Raw genomic sequence first — 10,194 nt, forward strand, 5'->3', positions numbered from 1 at the left:
CAGACTGAAGCACACAGCCGACTGTTGTTTCCACACTGCCGTAGCCCAGGTGAGAGCCCTCCCGGACAACAGCGTGATGAGGTACGCTATCTTAGAGCGGTCCGAGGGGAAGAAGGAGGGCTGCAGCTCGATGATGAGCGAACACTGAGCGAGAAATGCCCGACAGGTTCCCGACTCTCCAGCGGTAAGCAGGGTTCTCGGGAAACCTTGGTGGCCGGGGAGACCATGCTGCTAACAGCCGGGTTACTGAGGAGCTGGTAGTTTACCGTTGTGGTAGGCTGCCTAACAGTCAACCCGCGGAATTGCTCCAGCAATGTGTTAAACGCTCGGTCATGGCATTCTACCAAGGTCTGGAACCCTTCCATGAAACCATGAAGCAACTCCTCGTGCCTTCCAATGGTGGCTCCTTGGGAGGAGATGACGTTGCGGCACTTGTCCGAGTCTGCTGGGTCAGTCATGGCCATTTCGTACTATCACGTTTCATTAGAAGACCCAGATGCAGACAGTGTCGAAGTAACAAAAGTTTTTTACAAAAACAGGGAGCAGGCAAACGACAGGTCAAGGGCAGGCAGAGGTCAGTAATCCAGATCAGAGTCCAAAAGGTACAGAACGGCAGGCAGTCTCAGGGCAGGCAGAGGTCAATAATCCAGGGTGGTGTGACAAGGTACAGAACGGCAGGCAGTCTCAGGGTCAGGGCAGGCAGAATGGAAACAGGAACTTGAGAAAGACAGGAGCAAGGGGAAAACCGCTGATAGGCTTGACGAAACAAAACGAACTGGCAACAGACAAACAGAGAACACAGGTATAAATACACTGGGGATAACGGGGAAGATGGGCGACACCTGGAGGGGGGTGGAGACAATCGCAAAGACAGGTGAAACAGATCAGGGTGTGACAATTATTAATTTATTTCAACCATTCATCAGTCATTTGTGTCAGTGCAGTACATGTTGAGTGCCCTTTTCTATAAGCATGGTGAAAGTCTGTTGTTAATTTGTTTACAGAGAAGTAGCATTGTATTTGGTCAAACACCATTTTTTTCCAGCAGTTTGCTAAAAGCTGGTAGCAAGCTGATAGGTCTGCTGTTAGAACCAGTAAAGGCCGCTTTACCACTCGAGAATGACTTTGGCTTCCCTCCAGTTCTGAGGACAAAGACTTTCCTCTAAACTCAGATTAAAGATATGACATATAGGAGTGACTATAGAGTCAGCTACCATCCTCAGTAGTTTTCCATCTAAGTTGTCAATGCCAGGTTTGTCATCATTGAACGATAACAATTTTTCCACCTCTCCCTCACTAACTTTACAAAATTCAAACTTGCAATGCTTTTCTTAAATTATAATTTTTTATGCATGAGTACAATGGCTAACTGTTCGTTGATGGCATTTCCTGCCTAAGTTTGCCCACTTTGACAATTAAGTAATCATTAAAATAATTGGCAACATTAAATGGTTTTGTGATGAATAAGCCATCTGATTCAATGACTTTGTCTTACTGCCCATTATTTCATTTAAAGTACTCCATCATTCTTTACATCATTGATCTTGGCTTCATAATACAGTTTCTTCTTTTTTGTTGTTGCGTTTAGTCATAATTTCTCAATTTGCAGTAAGTCAGCCAGTCAGATGTGCAGCCAGACTTATTAGCCACTCCTTTTTCCCCATCTCTTTCAACCATACAGTTTTTCAATTCCTCATCAATCCATGGAGCCTTAACAGTTCTAACAGTCAGTTTGTTAACATGTGCATGTTTATCAATAATTGGAAGAAGCAATTTCATAAAACCATTAAGTGCAGCATCTGGATGCTCCTTATTTATCACATCAGACCAACAACTATTTTTAACATCATACACATAAGATTCACAGCAAAAGCTTTTGTATGATCTCTTATACACTATTTTAGGCCCAGTATTGTATAGCCACTATATTGTGATCACTGCATCCAATGGGTACGGATACAACTTTAGAACAATGTTCTACAGTATTAGTAAAAATGTGGTCAATACATGTGGATGATCTTGTTCCTGTAGTGTTTTGTAAACACCCTGGTAGGTTGATTAATAACCTGAACCAGATTACAGGCACTGGTTACAGTGAGAAGCTTCTTCTTGAGCAGACAGCTTGATGAAAACCAGTCAATATTCAGGTCCCCAAGAAAGTAGACCTCTCTGTTTACATCACATACACTATCAAGCATTTCACACATATTATTTAGATACTGAATGTTAACACTTGGTGGCCTATATTAACACCCCAAAAGAAAAGGCTTTAGATGTGCCAAGTTAACCTGCAACCACAACACTTGGAGAAATCAGCCATCTCCGCCCTCAACTTCCGGACTTGTCTCCATGCTGCTGTGCTGTTTGTTGCTACTTGGCTATCTACCAAACTTTCGGTTTTTACTTTTAATACATTTATCAACGTCTTAATTTTTTCCTCACTCAACTTTTTTCATTCAACTTTTTCACACCGGACGCTTTATCTGGACATGGTTCTACAGGACCTCCACCAGCCTAAAAAGCTAAATAGTAACATTAACATTTTGCCATCCAATTGCAGTTGCTGTACTCATAATATACAGGAGAACTATTGCCTCATGTTGAGGATAGCCGTGTTGCAAGCACAGCTTCAGATGCAATCATTAGGTAAGGGCAATTTAAGTGTAGGAAAGGATGAAACAGCGTCTGTGCCACCAGTAAGTACAGATAGTAATATAAATCCCTTCGCACAGGCCCCGCAGCCGGACAATATTCTGAAGGCTTCTGGAAAGAAATGCTGTCGGCATGTTCAACCAGTGTCGCTCATTCAGCCAACAGAATCTTTCAACCAGTTCTCCTCATTAAGCAACGAGCCGGAGTCAGAGGCCGAACATTCTCAGGTCTCTCCTCTACCCGTTACGGGGTCTGAGCCGCCGAAGCCTCTCACCATTAGCTCTGACAAATTGAAAATCCTAGTCATTGGCGACTCCATTACCTGCAATATTAGACTTAAAATAATCATCCAGCAATCATACACTGTTTACCAGGGGGCAGGAATACCGACGTAAAGGCTAATCTGAAAATGGTGCTGGCTAAGGCTAAAACTGGCGAGTATAAAGAGTATAGGGATATTGTTATCCACGTCGCCACCAACGATATAAGGATGAAACAGTCAGAGGTCACCAAGCGCAACATAGCTTCAGCGTGTAAATTAGCTAGAAAGATGTGTCGGCATCGAGTAATTATCTCTGGGCCCCTCACAGTTAGGGGGAGTGATGAGCTCTACAGCAGAGTCTCACAACTCAATCACTGGTTGAAAACTGTTTTCACCCCTCCCGAAAGATAGAATTTGTAGATAATTGGCCCTCTTTCTGGGACTCACCCAGAAACAGGACCCAGCCTGGCCTGCTGAGGAGTGACGGTCTCCATCCTAGCTGGAGGGGTGCTCTCATCTTATCTATCAACATAGACAGGGCTTTAACTCCTCTAGCTCCACAATGAGATAGGGTGCAGGCCAGGCAGCAGGCTGTTATCCAGCCTGCCAGCTTAGTGGAGTCTGCCACTAGCACAGTCAGTGTAGTCAGCTCAGCTATCCCCATTGAGACCGTGTCTGTGCCTTGATCTAGGTTGAGCAAAACTAAACATGGTGGTGTTCGCTTTAGCAATCTCACTGGAATAAAGACCTCTTCCATTCCTGTCATTATTGAAAGAGATTGTGATATCTCACATCTCAAAATAGGGCTACTTAATGTTAGATCCCTCACTTCCAAGGCAGTCATAGTCAATGAACTAATCACTGATCATCATCTTGATGTGATTGGCCTGACTGAAACATGGCTCAAGCCTGATGAATTTACTATGTTAAATGAGGCCTCTCCTTCTGGTTATACTAGTGACCATATCCCCCACGCATCCGCAAAGGCGGAGGTGTTGCTAACATTTACGACAGCAAATTTAAATTTACAAAAAGAAAAATGACTGTGTTTTCATCTTTTGAGCTTCTAGTCATGAAATCTATGCAGCCTACTCAATCACTTTTTATAGCTACTGTTTACAGGCCTCCTGGGCCGTATACAGCGTTCCTCACGGAGTTCCCTGAATTCCTATTGGACCTTGTAGTCATGGCAGATAATATTCAATTTTTTTGTGACTTTAATATTCTCATGAAAAAGTCCACAGACCCACTCCAAAAGGCTTTCGGAGCCATCATCGACTCAGTGTGTATTTTACAACATGTCTCCGGACCTACTCATTGCCACAGTCATACCCTGGATCTAGTTTTGTCCCCTGGAATAAATATTGTGGATCTAAATGTTTTTCCTCATAATCCTGGACTATCGGACCACCATCTTATTATGTTTGCGATCGCAACAAATAATCTGCTCAGACCCCAACCAAGGATCATAAAAAGCTGTGCTATAAATTCTCGGACAACCCAAAGATTCCTAGAGGCCCTTCCAGACTCCCTCCACCTACTCAAGGACGTCGGAGTACAAAAATTGGTTAACCACCTAACTGAGGATCTAGATGTAACCTTGCGTAATAACCTAGATGCAGTCGCACCCCAAAAAACTAAAAACATTTGTCACAAGAAATTTGCTCCCTGGTATACAGAAAATACCCGAGCCCTGAAACAAGCATCCAGAAAAATTTGAACGGAAATGGCGCTCCACCAAACTGGAAGTCTTCCGACTAGCTTGGAAAGACAGTACCGTGCAATATCGAAGAGCCCTCAGTGCTGCTCGATCATCCTATTTTTCCAACCTAATTGAGGAGAATAAGAACAATCCTAAATGTATTTCTGATACTGTCGCAAAGCTAACTAAAAAGCAGCATTCAACAAGAGAGGATGGCTTTCACTTCAGTGTGATGAATTCATTAACTTCTTAGATGAAAAGATCATGCTCATTAGAAAGCAAATTACGTACTCCTCTTTGAATCTGCGTATTTCTCCAAAGCTCAGTTGTCCTGAGTCTGCGCAGAACTGCCAGGACCTAGGATCAATTGAGACACTCAAGTTTTTTAATCCTGTATCTCTTGACACATTCATAAAAATAGTAATGGCCTCTAAACCCTCATGCTGTTTACTGGACCCTATTCCAACTAAACTACTGAAAGAGCTACTTCCTGTGCTTGGCCCTCCTATGTTGAACATAATAAATGGCTCCATATCCACCTGATGTGTGTCAAACTCACTAAAAGTGGCAGTAATAAAGCCTCTCTTGAAAAAGCCAAACCTTGACCCGGGAAATGTAAAAAACTATTGGCCTATATCGAATCTCCCATTCACTGCCTTCCTGAAGACAGATAATGTATACGAAATGCACTAAGACTGCACTCGTGAAGGTGGTAAATGAACTTTTAATGGCGTCAGACAAAGGCTCTGCATCTGTCCTCGTGCTCCTAGATCTTAGTGCTGCTTTTGACACCATCGATCACCACATTCTTTTGGAAACCCTAATTGATCTACACGGACAAGTTCTTGCCTGGTTTAGATCTTATCTGTCGAAAAGATATCAGTTTCTCTCTGTGGATGGTTTGTCCACTGACAAATCAGTTGTACGTTTCTGCGTTCCTCAAGGTTCTGTTTTAGGACCACTATTGTTTTCAATATATATTCTACCTCTTGGTGATGTCATTCGGAAACACAATGTCAACTTTCACTGCTATGTGGACGACACACACAGCTGTACATTTCGATGAAACATGGTGAAGCCCCAAAATTGCCTACCCTGGAAGCCTGTGTTTCAGACATAAGGAAGTGGATGGCGGCATATTTTTTACTTTTAAACTCAGACAAAACAGAGATGCCAGTTATAGGTCCCAAGAAACAAAGAGATCTGCTGTTGGATCTAACAATTAATATTGATGGTTGTACAGTCGTCTCAAATAAAACTGTGAAGGACCTCAGCGTTACTCTGGACCCTGATCTCTCTTTTGACCAAAATATCAAGAATATTTAAAGGACAGCTTTTTTCCATCTCCGTAACATTGCAAAAATCAGAAACATCTTGTCCAAAAATGATGCAAAAAAGCTAATCCATGCTTTTGTCACTTCTAGATTAGACTACTGCAATGCTCTACTCTCCGGCTACCCGGATAAAGCACAGTTAGTGCTAAACACGGCTGCTAGAATCTTGACTAGAACCAAATAAATGGATCATATTACTCCAGTGCTAGCCTCTGGCTTCCTGTTAAGGCTAGGGCTAATTTCAAGGTTTTACTGCTAACCTACAAAGCATTACATGGGCTTGCTCCTACCTATCTCTCCGATTTGGTCCTGCCATACATACCTACACGTACGCTATGGTAACAAGACGCAGGCCTCCTTATTGTCCCTAGAATTTCTAAGCAAACAGCTGGAGGCAGGGCTTTCTCCTATAGAGCTACATTTTTATGGAATGGTCTTCCTATCCATGTGAGAGACGCAAACTCGGTATTAACCTTTAAGTCTTTACTGAAGACTCATCTCTTCAGTAGGTCCTATGATTGAGTGTAGTCTAGCCCAGGGGTGTGAAGGTGAACGGCAAGGCACTAGAGCGACAAACCACCCTTGCTGTCTCGGCCTGGCCGGCTTCCCTCTTTCCACTGGGATTCTCTGCCTCTGAACCTATTACGGGGGCTGAGTCACTGGCTTACTAGTGCTCTTCCATGCCGTCTCTAGGAGGGGTGCATCACTTGAGTGGGTTGAGTCACAGACGTGATCTTCCTGTCCGGTTTTGCAATCCCAACAGGCTTGTGCGGTGGAGGAGATCTTTGTGAGCTATACTCAGCCTTGTCTCAGGGTAGTAAGTTGGTGGTCTGTTGATATCCCTCTAGTGGTGCGGGGGCTGTGCTTTGGCAAAGTGGATGGGGTTGTCCCGTGTAGCTCAGTTGGTAGAGCATGGCGTTTGCAACGCCAGGGTTGTGGGTTCGTTTCCCACGGGGGGCCAGTATATTTAAAAAAATTATATATATATATATACATAATAATGTATGCACTCACTAACTGTAAGTCGCTCTGGATAAGAGCGTCTGCTAAATGACTAAAATGTACATCTGTTATATATCCTTTTAGGGGGCATCGTCGGACGGGGCCACAGTGTCCCCCGACCCACCCCTGTCTCAGCCTTCAGTATCTATGCTGCAATAGTCTATGTGCCGGGGGGCTAGGGTCAGTCTGTTATATCTGGTGTAATTCTTCTGTCTTATCTAGTGTCCTGTGTGAATTTAAGTATGCTCCCTCTAATTCTCTCTCTCTCCCTCTCTCCCTCCCCTCCCGGAGGACCTGAGCCCTAGGATCATGCCTCAGGACTACCTGGCCTGATGACTCCTGGCTGTCCCCAGTCCACCTGGTCGTGCTGCTGCTCCAGTTTCAACTGTTCTGCCTGCGGCTATGGAATCCTGACCTGTTCACCGGATGTGCTACCTTGTCCCGGATCTGCTGTTTTCGACTCTCTCGCTCTACCGCACCTGTTGTCTCGACCTCTGAATGCTCAGCTATGAAAAGCTAACTGACATTTACTCCTGAAGTACTGACCTGTTGCAGCCTCTACAACAACTGTGATTATTATTTGACCCTGCTGATCATCTATGAATGTTTGAACATCTTGAAGAACAATCTGGCTTTAATGGCCATGCCATCTTATAGTATCCACCCGGCACAGCCAGAAGAGGACTGGCCACCCCTCAGAGCCTGGTTCCTCTCTAGGTTTCTTCCTAGGTTCCTGCCTTTTTAGGGAGTTTGTCCTAGCCAACGTGCTTCTACATCTGCATTGCTTGCGGTTTGGGGTTTTAGGCTGGGATTCTGTATAAGCACTTTGTGACATCTGCTGATGTAAAAAAGGGCTTTGTTGCATTTGATTGATTGAATTTGATTGATACAGTAAGATCTTCTCTAAGCATTACAGGGATATGGCTCTCTCAACACCTTCCCCATAAACATTCCTGTCTCCTCTACAGATGTTATATTCTTGTATTGCTACTGCTGTATCATCAAATGAATTATCTATGTGAGTCTCAGAAATTGCTAATATTTGAATGTTATCTGATTTTAGCAAGTTATTGATTTCATGAACCTTATTTCTAAGGCTACATATATTAATATGGGCTATTTCAGCCCTTTCCTGGGTAGTTTATCAGAGATAGACATAATATGGAAAAGAGCAAACAGAGCAAGATAAAAAAAAATATATATACTGTACATTCAGCAGTCCATTAATCTGTACTCCTGAGTGGCGCAGTGGTCTAAGGCACTGCATCGCAGTGCTAACTGTGCCACTAGAGATCCTGGTTCGAATCCAGGCTCTGTCGCAGCCGGCTGCGACCGGGAGACTCATGGGCGGCGCACAATTGGCCCAGGGTAGGGGAGGGAATGGCCGGCAGGGATGTAGCTCAGTTGATAGAGCATGGTGTTTGCAACGCCAGGGTTGTGGGTTCGATTCCCACGGGGGGCCAGTATGTATTCACTAACTGTAAGTCGCTCTGGATAAGAGCATCTGCTAAATGACTAAAATGTAAATTAATCAGCTGGTGTGTGTGCTGTGGGGTTGAAGCTACAAACCCATAGGCTTGGCTCTCTCATCCATTCCAGGCTTTTGGGAGGGAGGGTGTACAAAGAGCCTGTCATAGTGGATGTAAGGAAGGTCCCCACGCGCTCTGGCAGCTTTCATGGCTGGGATAAGTTCTTTCCTCTTCTGGCACACAGCTTCAGGATAGTCCTTGTGGAGGAAGGTTCAAGTTCCAGAACAGCTACCTTGTCCTTGAAACTCAGGAAAGTGACCACTATCGGCCTGGGCCGGTGGTGGGTTTTCCAGTTCTGTGGGCGAGCGCCATCTAAATATTCCTGTGGTCCATTTTAAGTTTCTCCGAGATCATTTCCCTCACTTTGTCCTCAGACTCCATCCAGGTCTCATGTGGATATTCTGCAATTACGTCCACAAACATGTTGTTCCGTCTTGATTTTCCCTCGAGATAATCTGATTTCTCTGTCATTGTTATCATGGATTTACATACAGAACTGATGTCCTCTCTCAATGTTTTACAGATTGCTGTCATCTTGCCATTCTCCTGTTTAAACTCATCGAGCTGACCCTGGGAGAACTGCAAACTGTTCTTCAGGTCCTGGACCTCTCTGGTCAGGTCGTCCATTCTTTTATTGACTCCACCAGTATTTGGACAAAATACCTGAATGTATTTTCTTATTGTTGTAACAACTGCTTTTAGAATTATTTTTGTTCGTTTAAAAGATAATTAACCTGTGATAGAGAGACTCTACTGTCCTCAACGGTACGTAACATAGGTTACGCTGTTACTCCTCACAGTTCCAGAAAGGGCAGGTCAAAGGGCAGGTCAAAGGGCAGGTCGCAGCAGGGATCTAGACAGCCACAAGCCCGGGACAATCTGCGGTCCCAGCGACAATGGCTAACCGCATCGCGGGCTGCATTCAAGCCCTCAAGAAAACCCTGCTAGCTTGATAGGCAGGCTAGCTGCTATGCCGAACAGCTCCTCAGACCAGGCCTTGGTCGGCAGGATCACAGGACAGATAGTAGCGGTCCCAGCAACTGATGCCAACCGCGTCGCGGGATCCAAACTCAAAAGGTAGAAACTTTTCAATACACTTTCAAAACTTTCCAAAACAACAAACTTTCCAAAACAACAAACCGAGCTCTCCCTCGTTCCGCGTTCAACAGGAAATGACGTGATATCAGCGTCACGAAGGCATGTCTAATGTTTCTGAAGTGGAATAATCTTATTAGGCTGTTGTTTTGGTATCGGCCACAGCAGACTGGAGCAGAGGTTGCTTCTCTCTAAATGAAAACAGACAGTAAGCTGTGCCAGCTCAGTGGTCTGTGGATGTGTGTAAAATGTAGGGATTATTCAAGGGATCCACCATCATTACAACGGCTTCCTTATGACTCCTCTAACTATTCCTGCATGTGTGTGTGTCTGCATAAGCAGGCCAAACTGGTTAATTTACTAGTATTTATTGTTAAACTCAGATAAACATGGTGTGTGTTTACCAGGAGGATGAGTGGAGGCACTCTGTCTCTATTACTTTTGTTTGGGTTAGACCAGGGAGGGAGGGAGGGAGAGGAAGGAGGGAGGGAGGGAGTTACATTCCTGAAGTCTAAGCAGGCTGGCGTGATTCTGCTGTTTAATGTAAACACAGGAGAGGGACCGACTGGCACAATGATTCAAGGGAGAGGTGGAGGAGTAGGGTAGAGATAGACAGAG

The sequence above is a fragment of the Coregonus lavaretus genome, assembly GCF_964263955.1.
Source record: "Coregonus lavaretus genome assembly, contig: HAP1_SCAFFOLD_2215, whole genome shotgun sequence".
NCBI classification, from domain to species: domain Eukaryota; kingdom Metazoa; phylum Chordata; class Actinopteri; order Salmoniformes; family Salmonidae; genus Coregonus; species Coregonus lavaretus.